This window comes from Lolium rigidum, chromosome 7 (assembly GCF_022539505.1).
Source record: "Lolium rigidum isolate FL_2022 chromosome 7, APGP_CSIRO_Lrig_0.1, whole genome shotgun sequence".
Taxonomy (NCBI): Eukaryota; Viridiplantae; Streptophyta; class Magnoliopsida; order Poales; family Poaceae; genus Lolium; species Lolium rigidum.
This window is the reverse complement of record NC_061514.1, coordinates 328,838,832-328,858,491: the sequence shown is the minus strand read 5'-3', so window position 1 is coordinate 328,858,491 and position 19,660 is coordinate 328,838,832. Positions and strand designations below refer to the sequence as shown.

General features: G+C 42.5%; 1 non-coding gene across 1 annotated transcript; it reads left to right on the top strand.

The window, feature by feature from the left end:
• The first annotated feature begins 12,156 nt into the window (after nucleotides 1-12,156).
• Nucleotides 12,157-12,351, top strand: LOC124679845. Its single transcript, XR_006995274.1, has one exon. It is a non-coding gene; the product is annotated as a U2 spliceosomal RNA (small nuclear RNA).
• Nucleotides 12,352-19,660: the final 7,309 nt, after the last annotated feature.

Sequence of the window (19,660 nt, the reverse complement as noted above, 5' to 3'; positions counted from 1 at the left end):
TTATTGCTTTATGAGTAACTCTTATGCAAGTCTTATTGATGCTTGTCTTGAAAGTATTATTCATAAAAAGTCTTTGCTATATGATTCATTTGTTTACTTATTATCTTCATCATTGCTTCGAATCGCTGCATTCATCTCATATGCTTTACAATAGTATGATCGAGATTATGATAGCATGTTACTTCAGAAATTATCTTTGTTATCGTTTACCTACTCGAGGGCGAGTAGGAACTAAGCTTGGGGATGCTTGATACGTCCCAAACGTATCTATAATTTCTTATGTTCCATGCTACTTTATTGATGATACTCACATGTTTTATACACATTATATGTCATATTTATGCATTTTTCGGCACTAACCTATTGACGAGATGCCGAAGAGCTAGTTGCTGTTTTCTGCTGTTTTTGGTTTCAGAAATCCTAGTAAGGAAATATTCTCGGAATTGGACGAAATCAACGCCCAGGGTCCTATTTTTCCACGAAGCTTCCAGAAGTCCGAAGAGGAAACGAAGTGGGGCCACGGGGCGACGACACGCCAGGGCGGCGCGGCCTGGGCCCTGGCCGCACGGCCCTATTGTGTGGGTCCCTCATGACGCTCCCTGACCTGCCCTTCCGCCTACTTAAAGCCTTCATCGTGAAACCCCCAGTACCGAGAGCCACGATACGGAAAACCTTACTGAGACGCCGCCGCCGCCAATCCCATCTCGTGGGATTCAGGAGATCGCCTCCGGCACCCTGCCGGAGAGGGGAATCATCTCCCGGAGGTCTCTTCATCGTCATGATCGCCTCCGGATCGATGTGTGAGTAGTCCACCCCTGGACTATGGGTCCATAGCAGTAGCTAGATGGTTGTCTTCTCCCCATTGTGCTATCATGTTAGATCTTGTGAGCTGCCTATCATGATCAAGATCATCTATTTGTAATCCTACAAGTTGTGTTTGTTGGGATCCGATTAATATTGAATACTATGTCAAGTTGATTATCAATCTATCATATATGTTAATTATGTTCTTGCATGCTCTCCGTTGCTAGTAGAGGCTGATACGCCTCCGACGTATCGATAATTTCTTATGTTCCATGCCATATTATTGATGATACCTACATGTTTTATGCACACTTTATGTCATATTCGTGCATTTTCTGGAACTAACCTATTAACAAGATGCCGAAGTGCCGATTCTTGTTTCGTCTGTTTTTGGTTTCAGAAATCATAGTAACGAAATATTCTCAGAATTGGACGAAATCAAGTCCCAGGGTCCTATTTTGCCACGAACCTTCCAGAAGACCGAAAGGGATACGAAGTGGGGCCACGAGGGGCTGCCACCATAGGGCAGCGCGGCCCAGCCCTTGGCCACGCCGACCTGTGGTGTGGGGCCCCCGTGTGGCCCCCCCACGTTGCCCTTCCGCCTACTTAAAGCCTCCGTCGCGAAACCCCTGATGCGAAAAACCACGATACGGAAAACCTTCCAGAGCCGCCGCCATCGCGAAGCCAAGATCTGGGGGACAGGAGTCTCTGTTCCGGCACCCTGCCGGATCGGGGAAGTGCCCCCGGAAGGCTTCTCCATCGACACCGCTGCCATCTCCACCGCCATCTTCATCACCGCTGTCTGCTCCCATGAAGAGGGAGTAGTTCTCCATCGAGGCTCGGGGCTGTACCGGTAGCTATGTGGTTCATCTCTATCCTATGTGCTTCAATACAATAATCTCATGAGCTGCCTTACATGATTGAGATTCATATGATGATGCTTGTAATCTAGATGTCATTATGCTAGTCAAGTGAGTTTTACTTATGTGATCTCCGGAGACTCCTTGTCCCACGTGTGTAAAGGTGACAGTGTGTGCACCGTGTGGGTCTCTTAGGCTATATTTCACAGAATACTTACTCACTGTTATGAATGGCACAGTGAAGTGCTTATTTATATCTCTTTATGATTGCAATGTATTTTGTATCACAATTTATCTATGTGCTACTCTAGCAATGTTATTAAAGTAGTTTTATTCCTCCTTCACGGTGTAATGGTGACAGTGTGTGCATCCGTGTTAGTACTTGGTTTATGCTATGATTATGATCTCTTGTAGATTATGAAGTTAACTATTGCTATGATAGTATTGATGTGTAATATTCCTCCTACATAGCATGAAGGTGACAGTGTGCATGCTATGTTAGTACTTGGTTTAGTCGAATTGATCTTTCTTGCACTCTAAGGTTATTTAAATATGAACATTGAATTGTGGAGCTTGTTAACTCCGGCATTGAGGGTTCGTGTAATCCTACGCAATGTGTTCATCATCCAACAAGAGAGTGTAGAGTATGCATTTATCTATTCTGTTATGTGATCAATGTTGAGAGTGTCCACTAGCGAAAGTCTAATCCCTAGGCCTTGTTCCTAAATATCGCTATCGCTGCTTGTTTACTCGTTTTATCGCGTTACTACTCGCTGCATTACTACTGCTTGTTTACTGTCTCCGGGCAAAGCACTTTTCCGGTGCTATTGCTACTACTTATTCATACCACCTCGTATTTCACTATCTCTTCGCCGAACTAGTACACCTATTAGGTGTGTTGGGGACACAAGAGACTTCTTGCTTTGTGGTTGCGGGGTTGCATGAGAGGGATATCTTTGACCTCTTCCTCCCCGAGATCGATAAACCTTGGGTGATCCACTTAAGGGAAACTTGCTCGCTGTTCTACAAACCTCTCGCTCTTGGAGGCCCAACACTGTCTACAAGAATAGAAGCTCCCGTAGACATCAAGCACTTTTCCGGCGCCGTTGCCGGGGAGGAAAGGTAAAAGGCTCTCATACTCCGGTCCCGGCATAAGTACTTTTCTCGTTACCGTTGTGTGTGTGCTCGAAGCTATTTCCTTTAGATCCTGCAATTGCATCTTTTTGTTTCTTGTTTACACTAGTTTGGCATAATGGACAACAATGAGCTTCTTATTCTATTTCCTGATTTAAGACATGGATGGTTTGATGCGAAAATTAAAAAACCTATGAAATCTTATTTGCATGCTCGGTAGTAATATTAGTATGAACGCTTTGAACACCATTGTTGATAATAATATAGAAAGTTCTAAGCTTGGGGAAGCTGGTTTTCATGATCTTTTTAGTCCCCCAAGCATTGAGGAGAAATTTTTCTTTGATGATACTTTGCCTCCTATTTATGATGATAATGATATTGGTCTTTTGGTGCCACCTAATATGGAGAGTAAATTTTGTTGTGATTGTACTATGCCTCCTACACTTGATGAGAATAATAATGATAGCTACTTTGTTGAATTTGCTCCCACTATTACTAATAAAATTGACTATGCCTATGTGGAGAGTAATAATTTTATGCATGAGACTCATGATAATAATGCTTTATGTGATAGTTATATTGTTGAGTTTGCTCATGATGCTACTGAAAGTTATTATGAGAGAGGAAAATATGGTTGTAGAAATTTTCATGTTACTAAAACACCTCTCTATGTGCTGAAATTTTTGAAGCTACACTTGTTTTATCTTCCTATGCTTGTTACTTTGTTCCTCATGAACTTGTTTATTTACAAGATTCCTATGCATAGGAAGCATGTTAGGCTTAAATGTGTTTTGAATTTGCCTCTTGATGCTCTCTTTTGCTTCAAATACTATTTCTTGCGAGTGCATCATTAAAACTGCTGAGCCCATCTTAATGGCTATAAAGAAAGAACTTCTTGGGAGATAACCCATGTGTTATTTTGCTACAGTACTTTGTTTTATATTTGTGTCTTGGAAGTTGTTTACTACTGTAGCAACCTCTCCTTATCTTAGTTTTGTGTTTTGTTGTGCCAAGTAAAGTCTTTGATAGTAAAGTAAGTACTAGATTTGGATTACTATGCTAGCTTCAGCATTTTTTTGCTGTCACGAATCTGGGTCTACCTCCCTGTAGGTAGCTCAGAAAATTAAGCCAATTTACGTGCATGATCCTCAGATATGTACGCAACTTTCATTCAATTTGAGAATTTTCATTTGAGCATTTTCATTTGAGCAAGTATGGTGGCCTAATAAAATCCATCTTTACGGACTGTTCTGTTTTGACAGATTCTGCCTCTTATTTCGCATTGCCTCTTTTGCTATGTTGGATGAATTTCTTTGATCCATTAATGTCCAAGTAGCTTTATGCAATGTCCAGAAGTGTTAAGAATGATTGTGTCACCTCTCGAACATGTTAATTTTTATTATGCACTAACCCTCTAATGAGTTGTTTCGAGTTTGGTGTGGAGGAAGTTTTCAAGGATCAAGAGAGGAGTATGATGCAATATGATCAAGGAGAGTGAAAGCTCTAAGATTGGGGATGCCCCGGTGGTTCACCCCTGCATATTCTAAGAAGACTCAAGCGTCTAAGCTTGGGGATGCCCAAGGCATCCCCTTCTTCATCGACAACATTATCGAGTTCCTCCCCGAAACTATATTTTTATTCTCGTCACATCTTATGTACTTTGCTTGGAGCGTCGGTTTGTTTTTGTTTTTTGTTTTGTTTGAATAAAATGGATCCTAGCATTCACTTTGTGGGAGAGAGACACGCTCCGCTCGTAGCATATGGACAAGTATGTCCTTAGGCTCTACTCATAGTATTCATGGCGAAGTTTCTTCTTCGTTAAATTGTTATATGGTTGGAATTGGAAAATACTACATGTAGTAATTCTAAAATGTCTTGGATAATTTGATACTTGGCAATTGTTGTGCTCATGTTTAAGCTCTTGCATCATATACTTTGCACCCATTAATGAAGAAACACTTAGAGCTTGCTAATTTGGTTTGCATATTTAGTTTCTCTAGAGTCTAGATAACATCTAGTATTGAGTTTTGAACAACAAGGAAGACGGTGTAGAATCTTATAATGTTTACAATATGTCTTTTATGTGAGTTTTGTCTGTACCGTTCATCCTTGTGTTTGTTTCAAATAACCTTGCTAGCCTAAACCTTGTATCGAGAGGGAATACTTCTCATGCATCCAAAATCCTTGAGCCAACCACTATGCCAATTGTGTCCACCATACCTACCTACTACATGGTATTTATCCGCCATTCCAAAGTAAATTGCTTGAGTGCTACCTTTAAAATTCCATCATTCACCTTTGCAATATATAGCTCATGGGACAAATAGCTTAAAAACTATTGTGGTATTGAATATGTACTTATGCACTTTATCTCTTATTAAGTTGCTTGTTGTGCGATAACCATGCTTCGGGGACGCCATCAACTATTCTTTGTTGAATATCATGTGAGTTGCTATGCATGTCCGTCTTGTCTGAAGTAAGAGAGATCTACCACCTTAATGGTTGGAGCATACATTTTGTTAGAGAAGAACATTGGGCCGCTAACTAAAGCCATGATTCATGGTGGAAGTTTCAGTTTTGGACATATATCCTCAATCTCATATGAGAATAATAATTGTTGCCACATGCTTATGCATTAAAGAGGAGTCCATTATCCGTTGTCCATGTTGTCCCGGTATGGATGTCTAAGTTGAGAATAATCAAAAGCGAGAAATCCAAAATGCGAGCTTTCTCCTTAGACCTTTGTACAGGCGGCATGGAGGTACCCCATTGTGACACTTGGTTAAAACATGTGCATTGCAAAGATCCGGTAGTCCAAGCTAATTAGGACAAGGTGCGGGCACTATTAGTATACTATGCATGAGGCTTGCAACTTGTAAGATATAATTTACATAACTCATATGCTTTATTACTACCGTTGACAAAATTGTTTCATGTTTTCAAATAAAAGCTCTAGCACAAATATAGCAATCGATGCTTTCCTCTTTGAAGGACCATTCTTTTTACTTTTATGTTGAGTCAGTTCACCTATCTCTCTCCACCTCAAGAAGCAAACACTTGTGTGAAATGTGCATTGATTCCTACATACTTGCATATTGCACTTGTTATATTACTCTATGTTGACAATTATCCATGAGATATACATGTTACAAGTTGAAAGCAACCGCTGAAACTTAATCTTCCTTTGTGTTGCTTCAATACCTTTACTTTGATTTATTGCTTTATGAGTTAACTCTTATGCAAGACTTGTTGATGCTTGTCTTGAAGTACTATTCATGAAAAGTCTTTGCTTTATGATTCACTTGTTTACTCATGTCATTACCATTGTTTTGATCGCTGCATCCACTACATATGTTTACAAATAGTATGATCAAGGTCATGATGGCATGTCACTTCAGAAATTATCTTTGTTATCGTTTTACCTGCTCGGGACGAGCAGAACTAAGCTTGGGGATGCTGATACACCTCCGACGTATCGATAATTTCTTATGTTCCATGCCATATTATTGATGATACCTACATGTTTTATGCACACTTTATGTCATATTCGTGCATTTTCTGGAACTAACCTATTAACAAGATGCCGAAGTGCCAGCTTGTTGTTTTCTGCTGTTTTTGGTTTCGAAATCCTAGTAACGAAATATTCTCGGAATTGGACGAAATCAAGTCCCGTGGTCCTATTTTGCCACGAACCTTCCAGAAGACCGAAAGGGATACGAAGTGGGGCCACGAGGGGCTGCCACCATAGGGCGGCGCGACCCAGCCCTTGGCCGCGCCGACCTGTGGTGTGGGGCCCCCGTGTGGCCCCCCACGTTGCCCTTCCGCCTACTTAAAGCCTCCGTCGCGAAACCCCTGATGCGAAAAACCACGATACGGAAAACCTTCCAGAGCCGCCGCCATCGCGAAGCCAAGATCTGGGGGACAGGAGTCTCTGTTCCGGCACCCTGCCGGAGCGGGGAAGTGCCCCGGAAGGCTTCTCCATCGACACCGCTGCCATCTCCACCGCCATCTTCATCACCGCTGCTGCTCCCATGAAGAGGGAGTAGTTCTCCATCGAGGCTCGGGGCTGTACCGGTAGCTATGTGGTTCATCTCTCTCCTATGTGCTTCAATACAATAATCTCATGAGCTGCCTTACATGATTGAGATTCATATGATGATGCTTGTAATCTAGATGTCATTATGCTAGTCAAGTGAGTTTTACTTATGTGATCTCCGGAGACTCCTTGTCCCACGTGTGTAAAGGTGACGAGTGTGTGCACCGTGTGGGTCTCTTAGGCTATATTTCACGAATACTTACTCACTCGTTATGAATGGCGTAGTGAAGTGCTTATTTATATCTCTTTATGATTGCAATGTATTTTGTATCACAATTTATCTATGTGCTACTCTAGCAATGTTATTAAAGTAGTTTTATTCCTCCCGCACGGTGTAATGGTGACGAGTGTGTGCATCCGTGTTAGTACTTGGTTTATGCTATGATTATGATCTCTTGTAGATTATGAAGTTAACTATTGCTATGATAGTATTGATGTGTAATATTCCTCCTACATAGCATGAAGGTGACAGTGTGCATGCTATGTTAGTACTTGGTTTAGTCGAATTGATCTTTCTTGCACTCTAAGGTTATTTAAATATGAACATTGAATTGTGGAGCTTGTTAACTCCGGCATTGAGGGTTCGTGTAATCCTACGCAATGTGTTCATCATCCAACAAGAGAGTGTAGAGTATGCATTTATCTATTCTGTTATGTGATCAATGTTGAGAGTGTCCACTAGCGAAAGTCTAATCCCTAGGCCTTGTTCCTAAATATCGCTATCGCTGCTTGTTTACTCGTTTTATCTGCGTTACTACCGTTGCATTACTACTGCTTGTTTACTCGTCCCGGGCAAAGCACTTTTCCGGTGTTGTTGCTACTACTTATTCATACCACCTGTATTTCACTATCTCTTCGCCGAACTAGTACACCTATTAGGTGTGTTGGGGACACAAGAGACTTCTTGCTTTGTGGTTGCGGGGTTGCATGAGAGGGATATCTTTGACCTCTTCCTCCCCGAGATCGATAAACCTTGGGTGATCCACTTAAGGGAAACTTGCTCGCTGTTCTACAAACCTCTGCTCTTGGAGGCCCAACACTGTCTACAAGAATAGAAGCTCCCGTAGACATCGGAGGCTCGGCCAAGTTGATACTTGTGACTCCAAGAGGGAGTATTTATGCTCGATAGTGGGTTCATGCCTCCATTAAATGCAGGACAGGTGACGGAAAGTTCTAAGGTTGTGGATGTGCTGTTGCCACTAGGGATAAAACATCGATGCTTTGTCCAAGGATATTTGTGTTGATTACATTACGCATCATACTTAATGCAATTGTCTGTTGTTTGCAACTTAATACTGGAAGGGGTTCGGATGATAACCTGAAAGTGGACATTTTAGGCATAGATGCATGCTGGATAGCGGTCTATGTACTTTGTCGTAATGCCCTGATTAAATCTCATAGTACTCATCATGATATATGTATGTGCATTGTTATGCCTTCTTTATTTGTTAATTGCCCAACTGTAATGTGTTCACCCAACATGCTATTTATCTTATGGGAGAGACACCACTAGTGAACTGTGGACCCCGGTCCTATTCTTTACATCTGAAATACAATCTACTGCAATACTTGTTCTTTACTGTTCTTCGCAAACAATCATCACCATCCACACTATACATCTAATCCTTTGTTTACAACAAGCCGGTGAGATTGACAACCTCATTGTTACGTTGGAGCAAAGTACTTTGATTGTGTTGTGCAGGTTCCACGTTGGCGCCGGAATCCCTGGTGTTGGGCCGCACTACACTCCGCCACCAACAACCTTCACGTGTTCCTTGACTCCTACTGGTTCGATAACCTTGGTTTCTTACTGAGGGAAAACTTGCTGCTGTGCGCATCACACCTTCCTCTTGGGGTTCCCAACGGACGTGTGTCTTACACGCCATCAGCAGTCATGCCTTCTTCGTGCATTATATCCGGTGTATCTCCGTCGACACTAGAGTGCACCCGACACTTCGACCTGGCTGCATCTACTACGCCGATTTGGGTTATATCAGAGAGTACATTCATGATACAAAGGCCTGGGATGAGTGGCCACGATATGTGGATAGAATGGGACACGACGGTCTGAGAAATGAACACAGGCCATACCATCTGGAGGATGTATTGGCCGCACACTGCAGACGGAAGGAGTTCAATGAATATTTCCTTGGGATAATGCACGAATGGGGCGACGAAGAAATATATGACCAATGAGGAATCTTCTTGTTGGCCATACATTGCGTGCGTCTTGTATTTTTTTCAGCTTAGTTTGTCATGAACATTAACAACGTTATTGGCTTCTTTTGGCTGCTGTATGCAGTTTATGTATTATACTTAGTTTTCTCGATTATGCTTCGCTGTGAATTTATCATATACTAGCTTCTAGATTTGCTGCCATATTGGGCAAAAAACGAGAGCCAAAAGGCAGAAATAGAAGCTTCTCTAGATTTGATACTAATTAGGTGAAAAAGGCGGAGAGAAGGAGGCGGAAAAGGTACTCTTAAAAGGGAAAATGCCAATTTGGGTCGAGAGAGACAAAACCCAGCTCCTGCTCACGTGCAACCAAACGCTATCTCGTCCTGTCCGACGCGGTCCCTTTCTACCAGCCCCACGCGACGCGGGTCCACACGACGCGGCCCCACACGTCAGCACGAAACGGTCAACTAAACGGGAATCTTGCCGTCTGAGCTGCTTCTGCGGGTTTCAAAGAAGGACTTGGGGAAAACTGAGGAAAAACTAAGGAGCTGGGGAAAACTGAGCACAACTAAGGAACCGAGGGCACGAAAATAGAAATCCCTAGTTAATAATCTCATAATTGTTCTCTTAAAGTTAGCTCCAATTTTTTTCTTTAAATTCCGCATCAACGCGTGGGGTATCAACTAGTTTTCCCAATTTCCCTTACTTGAAATTTTCACTGATTGAACTCCACATGATTTTGAAATTATGCTCGTTACTTTTTTTTAAGAAATAACTATGAATGGAGATATATTATTATCTTGTTTCTTATAGACGACTCCTAGTTTAGTTAGGAGCACCCTCCAGGACCACCATAAGTACACATTGTGTTTGTGATGGGTGTTATTGAATAACAACTACTCTTAGTCTCATATTTGAATGTGTCCAGAGAAAAGGGTGCGAGTTTTCCATCTTCTCGGATGTATGAAATATTGGTGATTGATGCAGCTTTATCAGAGGGAAACTACCCACTACCCATCGGAGGTGGTGGGATACTTCCTATCCCTCCTACAACACCACCAATTGCAATGTTAGTGGCCTTTTTGGATAAGCTATCAAATATTTTGGATGGGTAACGACCAACAACTGTTGTAGCACCGTTAAATCCAGCATGTATCCACCAATCCCCAGTTTCTTGGTCCTGCCATTATGTCAGAGAATATGCATGAGTTATGATGTTTTTATTTGCTTGCACTAGGTTAGTGAATCATTTCCAATGGTGCTTAGATACACGAAATCATAAGAAACTAGGAATCCAAAGAGGAACACTAGCAAGGGGGGCCTCAACAAAATGAGGGGGAAATGCAAATTGCTTCGGTGAAGATGTAGATCGGGGTCTTCTCCTTCGATTCTCCAAAGCACAAGGAATTTGGGTGGTTGAGGGAGGAGATCCGATGAATTTGATGTTCTTGGTGGCTCAACAATGGTGTCTTGCTTTTTGGGGAAGAAGTGAGCAGCCAAACCACTTGGAGAAGAAGGGTATATATAACCCTGGAGAAAAATGGCCGTTGGAGGGCTGAGCGGTAGTACCGGCCAGGTTGGGCCGGTACTACCGGCCAAACACGAGCAGCGCGGGCCAAGGAGGGAAGGCCACGTGGCCAAGAGGGAGCCGGGCCGAAGGGGGAGGTCGGAGCCTCCGGCCGGGGTACCGGCCGTGGTACCGCCGGGGCTCCAACCCCCCTGGCAAGTGAACTGAGGCGCGGGGCGCTAACCGGTACCTTGGGCGGTACCAAGGCCGGAGCCTCCGGCCGTGGCCAGGCCGGCGGTACCGCCCAAGCCTCCGGCCTCCCCTTTTCTTTCTCCTCTCTTTCTTTTTCTCTTCTTCTTCTCATTTCTTCCTTTCTTCTTTTCTTTCTTTTCTCTTCCGATATCTTGCACGCTCTTCACACTTTGGGCATCTAGAGAATGCAATAACCTACAAATCTTATATACCGAAATGTTCATATATCATCATTGTCATCAACACCAAAACTACATATAAAAAGAGATATGTTCTTTCAAATGTGCTCGTGGATGATCAGCGCAGCCTCCGTGAAAAATTCGTCGTCAGACTCCTCGTCTGACGACGTGTCGATGAAGTTCTTGAAGAAGTAGTCGTCGTCGCTGTCTACCATGATCTACAGATGAAAAGGGACAAATTTTAGTCCACCCATTTCATCGAAACACATCGCAGGCGGAGGCCATCCAATGCGTCCGTAGGGACCTGCAGGCCATGGCCGTCTCGGCCGACTTGCGGTCTGGAAACACGGTGCACGAGAGCTCACCTCCGGCGGCAACGGCGCACCTGCGAACGGCGGGAGGTCTCGCGACGGTGAGAGGACAACAGCGACGGCGTCCTCCGACTCTGCTACGACGCAGCGAAAGCTGCGCGGGGCCGTGACCTATGCTTCCGCCCCGCTTGCCGGCGTCTCGACGACGGTTGCCGGCGTCGACGCCGCTCCCAAATCGCTGGTCCTTGGCTGGCGGCGGAGCGGCGGGAGATGTGTGCTAGGGGTTTCTGTTTTAGGAGACAGACAGGCGGACCAGGGGCGGACAAGGGGAGGACGCGAGCGACCAGCCTTCGGCGTCTGCAATCACGCAAACTCATCCCAGATTTGGGCCGGGTTTGGGTCGTCCCGGACGCCGCGGCCATCCGTTTTAGGGATGGGTCCGCGCGCTGGACCGCGTTTTTGTCCGGTTCGATCCATCCGAACGCGCGGACGCGGAATGGGTCGCCCCGTTGGAGATGCCCTTAGTCGGCTTTAGTTGGCGGGAGCTAGAGGGACAAGAAAATCATCATGCGTTAACCTTGGAAAGCGGAGATTTTTCGTGCACTGATCAATCCCCATCAATAGGACGCCTGTGGGCTGCTACCTTGTTAGATGGGCTTCTAGGAGGCCCTACATCCAGGTTTCGTACGTGCCCTACATCGCTGCCTCTGGTTGGGCTCTGGCAGCTACGACCTGTTGTTCGAATAGTCCCACATCGCTCGCCTAATGCAACTGAGGCGGTTCACGGACCAATAAACAGGGACGCACGGACACGGTAGAAAATCATACCAAGCAGATGCCACCCTTCCGTGAAGGGCCCTGAGCGGGGGGTGTAGTATCTGTTCTAATTTGATATCTGGTATATGTGGGCTCTTGGGCCGGCATGATATCAAATGATTTTATTTTGGGAGGGCCGGTCAAGTAGCTTGCTGCTGGAGGTCCTGAGCGTCGACGTTGCGTTTGCACTGCAGCAACGGTGGGCGCACCCCAACCAAAACTAATGGAAAAAATCAGTTGATGGCCAGATGTGCATAACATCAATCTTGTGTTTATTCTCGCCAAGAAATCTCATCGTCATGTGTTTGTTTCCTGCATAAGAAAGGTCACGCAGTAGTTTGGGAGCAACTATTTCTAGCCGTCTCATCCGGTATGGCTCGCATAAAGTTCTTTAAAGTATGTAACTATATAGCTAAATCTTCCAAGTAGAGCACTGATATTAGAGCAGTAACAATAGCAGAGGAATAATGTTATATATGTAGCCAGTTTTCCTCCTACGCGTTTGACCGCGCGACGCAGTCATCTCCGGGCGGAAGGCTCCAACTAATTATGTTTTTTTTGTCACAGTGTGGTTCGGCTGGTGCCTTTCTTTAGGAATGTCGCTAGGCCACTCCGGTTTCTTGTGTTTTTCCGGCTATTTCTGAATTTGTTCCAAAATATAAGCCATTTAAGAAAGCTAAACCTAAACTAGTCTGAAGTATTCAATCATCTATATGAGATCAAGAAAGATGTACTATGATTATACCTTTATTTTGATCAACTTCAGGTATAATGATTTATTCTTGTTCTTCTTCGGGTGGAGTGAAGTTTAGGTTCAGGAGTACCATACCGGAAAGGTGTTGTGCTGGGAGCCATCCAAGTGCCATGTTGCTGGGAGCCGGCGAGGTTAGCCGCATATCGTCGGCTAGGTATGATGCTGGAATCGGCGGTGCCTTGCTGCTAGTAGCCGTCGAGGTTCTCTAGTAGAGCTAACGAGGTGTCCTGCTACTAGGATGCCGACAAGGAGAAGCCGGTGAGGTGCTGCTGATGCAGATCACCGGCGGTGAGGACAAGCCGACGATCTGCTCCTTGGATAGGGAAGAGAAGCTTCTGAAGTGATCCTGCTGCAGATCATCGGCGGTGAGGTGTTGCTGGGTTCCTCCTCGAGCTCCTACCCAAGTTGTTGCTACTATGGCTCATCCAAGCCCCTCACAAGCTACTGTGTTCGGCTCCTCCCGAGCCCCTTGCAAGTTGTTGCAGATGTGGCTCGTCTTGAACACCTCCCAAGCTTTTGCTGATGCGGCTCCTCTGGAGCCCCTCCCAAGTTGTTGTTTTTTGTGGCTCCTCTGGAGCTCCTCCCAAGCTACTGCTAAGGATGTGTAAATCAGGAGCACATGTCTAGGTGCGCGGGAATATTTCTTGCGAGGGAATCTTTTCGGCTACGCGCGTGTGTGCTAGCTAGGGCTAGAGGGTAGGGCGTTGGGGACAGAGGTGTTCGCCGGGATTGGGATCGAGGACGATGATGTTGGGATCGAGGAAGATAGCGAATCAAATTTATAATGGCACTGATGTATTTTTCCTCGTTTTTTCATCTCGTCGGGGGAAACCTTAAACGTCTTATATTTCGTTAGAGAGGGAGTATTACTACAGAAGTATAAATACTATATGAAGGATTGCGTTGTCTCAAAAGAAATATGTAGAATTCCTGTAAAAAAAAGAAATATGTAGAATTGGATGCTTTTTCCTCTGAGATTGGCTTAGTTATTTATTTAACTAGACCATACCCCGCGCGTTGCTGCGGGAATTTTTAGAAAAAATTTAAAGTTACAACATTTGGAAATTAGTTAAATAAAGGTCATACATTATATATAGATGGAAAATGATTTCAAGATTGAGGTAGGGAGATAACACCGATAAAAAGACACCACATGTCATGGTAGCACAATCAACAAATTTACAACATAAGAATTTTTCCAAACAATCGAAAAGAAAATCAACCAAAAAAATTTGTTATTTGGTTGCCACAATATACAATGCCTATTTCAAAAGAAAATGAGTATTGAATATTTTAGAATAAAACTTTGCATACAAATATAATGCGTACATCACTCTCGGATGGTGCATTTTCTGACTGAAACCAAATATATATCAGTCTTGTTTATTCTATAATCACACGACCCTTTGAGATGGTAATGCATATCAAAAACTGTGTTGGCACAATACAAAATTTGAGTATAAAACTTGTATGCTTACAAATCACAATTTATGCCGTCAAACAAATAGACTATACTATACGAAATTAGGTTCAATAGCTGCAGTCCTATTCAACGTGAATATGATGCTGCTGTATAGGTTTATTTTTACCAGAAAATAATAATCAAATGATGGATGTCACCCAAAGTAGACTCAATTCACGTCAGAACCAGCCAGCCGACCACCTCCCACTTGCAACATCTCTGCTAGTAGTAACAACACTGAGATCAGGCTTGGCCGCTCTTGAAAACCAGACAAAAATACATATAGTTAACCTTGCATAATGAACTTTACTGGAAGTGCAGAACCCAAATGTTGCTACCTGGGGCAGCATATCACATGAATACATGTATATTGTGCTCTCGCAAGATAATTATTCTAGGAGGAAGGGGACATGCAGTCTTGTGGAAGGCAATGACGGTCAGGGAGGAGGCGAAGAAAAGGACATCTATAGAGAATGAGGAAGAATTTAGGCACATATATACACAGATGAAAAAGGGGGAATCCGTCGGTTCTTTTCACAAAAAGTGGGGTAGATGAAGAGGGAAGTTGAAAAGTCAATTAAATGGAAAAGACATAGTGGGGAGGCGAGAAGATGTGGTGGTTATCATTGATAAATATAGCTTGAACAAAAAGATTTGCTGACTATCCTTAAATGATTAAATGAAAAAAACATACTATTTGCTGATGTGGCAGGCTGCTTAGGTGGCATGCTTGCATGTTGAGAGAAATCACTTAGTGGGTTGCTCCTATTTAGTTATTATAGATACGACACATTTACTTACCCCGTACACTTCGATTGTAAGATTTTTCCGTGCCCCATTAACATTTAACACTGGATCTATTATAGCACCAGGAGTTAGTCCCAATCCACTTGCAGGCTCAAAACCAGGACACTCCATGTCGAAACACCCTGTACTACGGTATGCATCTCTCTATTCCATACACGAAGTATATATAGTCATGTGTCTACATGTGTATGCATGGTTGTAACACTTGGATCAAATATCTAAGCTGAGTTCAAAGGAACAAACATACTGTCCAATATGTGAAAAAGCGTGTCCGTGAATCGCCGTAGTGTTTTGGGTAAACCTGTATACATAAAACACAAGATTCATCTTGCGACAACATTTAAAAGATCCAACATATAATCAAAATAAGGGTGATAAAAAAGTATATGCTACTTGCACGTATCATGACTTATGAAACACATAACAATTCAGAAAATAAGCTAATGAAGTAGCATGTCATCAACTATGAAATTAATAACAATTTGGAATATATCGTATTGACTCGTACTTGTCATCCAACCCAAATTGCGTCCTCATTGGATTTATAGTCACCTTCCAAGTTAGTAATCCAAATTGTTGTTGTGCTCACTTGGCCAACAGAGAGATTGTACCCATACACACCCATAGTAGCGGTAAGTCCAAAGTAGCTACCATTATATGTAGCTTGCGTAGCAAACTAAAAAGTAGATACATTCAAGCATAAGAAAATGCATGTAATGTTCATGAAATACATATTAGAAATTATTTATTAAACATAAGTCAAGGGAGACTCACATAACTATTGTCAATATCATATCCTGATCGAATTGCTCTTTCATACCATGTCTAAAGGGTGAAAATACTTTCAAAGTGAGTAAGCCAAATGCGATTGAAAAATTGACCATTGAAAGTACCAAAATTGAAACCAACCTGCCTTAAAAACATAAGAAATGTATTGAATATATACGACATATAAGATGAACATGTTTTCACCTCAGTGTACGTTGGAAGATAATGATGTCCTTTGATTTGATGTGCAAGGAAAATGGCATATGTACCAAGAATTTCTAATATTACATTGAATGTATGCATCTTCGGTGAGGTGTGAGAGAACATATGGAGCATAATGTAAATCTGCAGTTTGCTCCATACACAACTCCTTTATATAGATGAATTTCTAGCTACCTTAAATTAGTAAGATCTGAGTAGAAAATATTAATAAATATGAAGTGGCACTACGAGGACATTTACAGGGAAGATTTGCACAACAAATCTTCATAATTATGTAATTTTAGTATACGAACATTAATTAAGCAACATTTAAATAAAATATTCTTAAATATTTGCAATAAATATATAATATTTATTACTATACAACAAAGGTATTGATATAAAATACGCCCTTCCATGAAGATAAATATGTTTATGAAACATAATTATCCCAGGACTTATGGCATGTACAATGGTAGGGAAGCCACACCTTCTCTTAGTATTCCACGTTATCTAGAGAAGATAAAAATATAAAGGTTTACAATGAATTATCTCGTATTGTTATCCCTAGCAATAAATGAGAATTAATTATTTTTAGTATGAAATTGTGTAACTAAGGGAACACAAGTGGTACAACGGAGAAAATAACATTCTCTTATTTTATAAGAGATATATCTTAGCTAAGGGAAGACGACCTTCTCTTTTTTTTTTACTCTGTCACCTTCAACTAAGCAAAAAATCTAGCGTGTCGAGCGCAAGGGAAGACTGGTGTCACCCCATTGTACATGCTCTTAGCATACAAATACGCACGAAATCCAATTATGTATAACCTCATGTGAATATAATTTTCTTGAAGATTACATACGCTCCATACCGATCAAGATTTAGAATCGAGGAAAACTCTTTTCCAAGAAGGAGAGAATGACAAAGAACATTCCATGAGCATCACCATGGGTAGAGCAAATGTGAAACCTTTTTTAATGTGTATGTACCATAGTGGCACGAATTGGTTACTACTATTGCTTTTCTGGGTGGAACAATACCCTTGTCCAGTACCAGTTGCGTGTTAATATAGGCTACGAAAAGCCCCTGGCGTGGCAGTACAGACCCCTTATAGGAATCGGTGTACTACACCGTGTTCCTATACGTACATAACATCTATTACATGTATTACATCTAACAGCCTCCCTTAATCTCAGCTTGTAGCAAGATTGAGATTATGCTTAAACTCATCGAGCATCTTGATTGGAAGTGCCTTTGTAAATCCATCTGTAACCTGATCCTTGCTTGAAACAAAGTGAATAACCAAATTGTTACTAGCAACTCGTTCTCTAACAAAATGAAAATAAATCTCAATATATTTAGTGCGAGCATGAAATACATGATTTACTGACAATTAGGTAGCAGCTAAATTGTCATACAAGAGACTTGTTTTTTTCCTTTAACTTTACTCCAATTTCTAAGAGAAGAGATTCAACCCAAATCAACTCAGTTGTGGCATTGGCTAAACCTTTATATTTAGCCTCGGTAATAGACCGAGATACTGTAGCCTGTTTTCTGGTACTCCAGGATATCAAATTTGGTCCAACAAAGATATCAAAACCACCCGTGAAACGTCGATCATCAAGGCATCCTGCCAGATCTGCATCTGAAAAAGCACTAAGAAAAGTGGATGAAGTTTTGTAATTGTGATTCCAAGTTTTAGTGTATCCTTCACATATCTGAGAATACGTTTTGCAGTTGTACAATGTTCTGTTGTTGGAGCATGAAGATACTGATAAACCTTGTTCACTGTGAAGGACAAGTCTGGACGTGTGAGAGTCAAGTACTATAAAGTTCCAACAATACTTCTGTAATAAGTAAGTACTGTCATCAGGGTCAAGAGGGGTGCCATCTATAAGAGACAACTGTTCTGTGGAGGATAAAGGTGTGGGAGAAGATTTGCAGATGCGCATACCAACTCTGTCAAGTAACTCTGTAGCATATTTTTCTTATGTCGAGAGCAAGCCATTGTGCACCTTTTTCACCTCAATACCAAGGGAAAAATGTAAATCACCTATATCTTTGATTGCAAAGTTCTTATTCAAATCTCGAAGAAGGGCAGTAATAGCATGACCAAAAGATCTTGTAATTATGATATCATCAACATACATCAGAACGAACATAGTGATACATGACTTATTAAAGAGAAACAGTGAAGTATCAACCGTTGATGGTGAGAACCCAAGATCACACAACTTAGAACTCGCCCTAGAATACCATGCCCGAGGTTCCTATTTTAATCCATACAAAGCTTTGTCAAGTTTGCAGATATAATGCGGAGAGTGGGAATCCTGAAAACTTGGTGGTTTTTTCATATAGACTTCCTCTTCCAAAACAACATGAAAAAACGTGTTCTTGACATCTAGCTGCCATAGGCTCCATCCACGAGAGACCAAGAGCGACAACACAGTCCTCATAGTAGCAATCTTAACAATAGGACTAAAAGTATCCTCATAATCAATTCAATACCTTTACTTGAAACCTTTTGCAACTAGTCGTGCTTTATATCGATCAATAGAGCCATCTTCCTTTCTCTTTATGCGATATACCCATTTGTCATCAATTAAATTTTTGTTGCTACTCGGAGGAACAAGATGTCAAGTCTTGTTCTCAAGCGATGCCATGTATTCCTCCTCCATTGCTTGACGCCAATTAGGTTCATTGAGAGCATAGGGAAGTTTGGTTAGTTGTCTTGTCGAAGAGAGAATGTCATATCGAACAGTACCGTTAGTGTATTGTTTAGTGTAGGGGGTTCATAGCAGAAAACTAAAAGTCTAACTAACGCAACCCGGCTGCCCAGGTCTATCTAGGAGTAATATGTTTCGGTGATGTACCCTCGTAAACCGATAGCGATTAGTGTTCCGTTAGAATGTGGTTGATGTAGTCGTACTTATCGTCGACGTCATGGTCGAGTATAAGTCCTCTCGTACGATGCCCAACGCTGCAAGTGTAGCACCTCATAGTTTCGCACACATACGGTGCTCAACGACGCTCCCGGACTCACATCCAGCGAAGGTGTGGAAGTAGATCTTCTGGATTTGGATCCCGGCAACACTCCCACATAGTAGGTGGAGTACTCCCTCCGTGCATAGCTCTTCGAGGAACCACATGTGGAGAGAGAACAAGAGATAGAGAGAGAGAGAGAGGGAGAAAGAGGGAGGGAGAGAGATTCTCTCAAAGGGGGTCTCCTTTTTCCAAAGGGAAATTGTGTGCTCCTCTCCTCCAAATCCTCCACCTTATATAGGTGGAGAGGGAGAGGTGCGAGGCTAAGGTTGGCAAGGTGGAGAAAGGGGAGGGGGTGGTGCGGCCGGCCACTATGGGCCCGGCATGCCCCCAAAACCCTAGCTCGGCCTGCCCCCGTCTTGGCCCATGGGGTGGCCAGCCACCTTCCTTAATGGACTCCCCTTTCTGGAAGGGGCCCATTTAGGGTTGCGGACTTTATTATTAAATAAATAAATATATTTAATATTAATACACTTAATTATTATA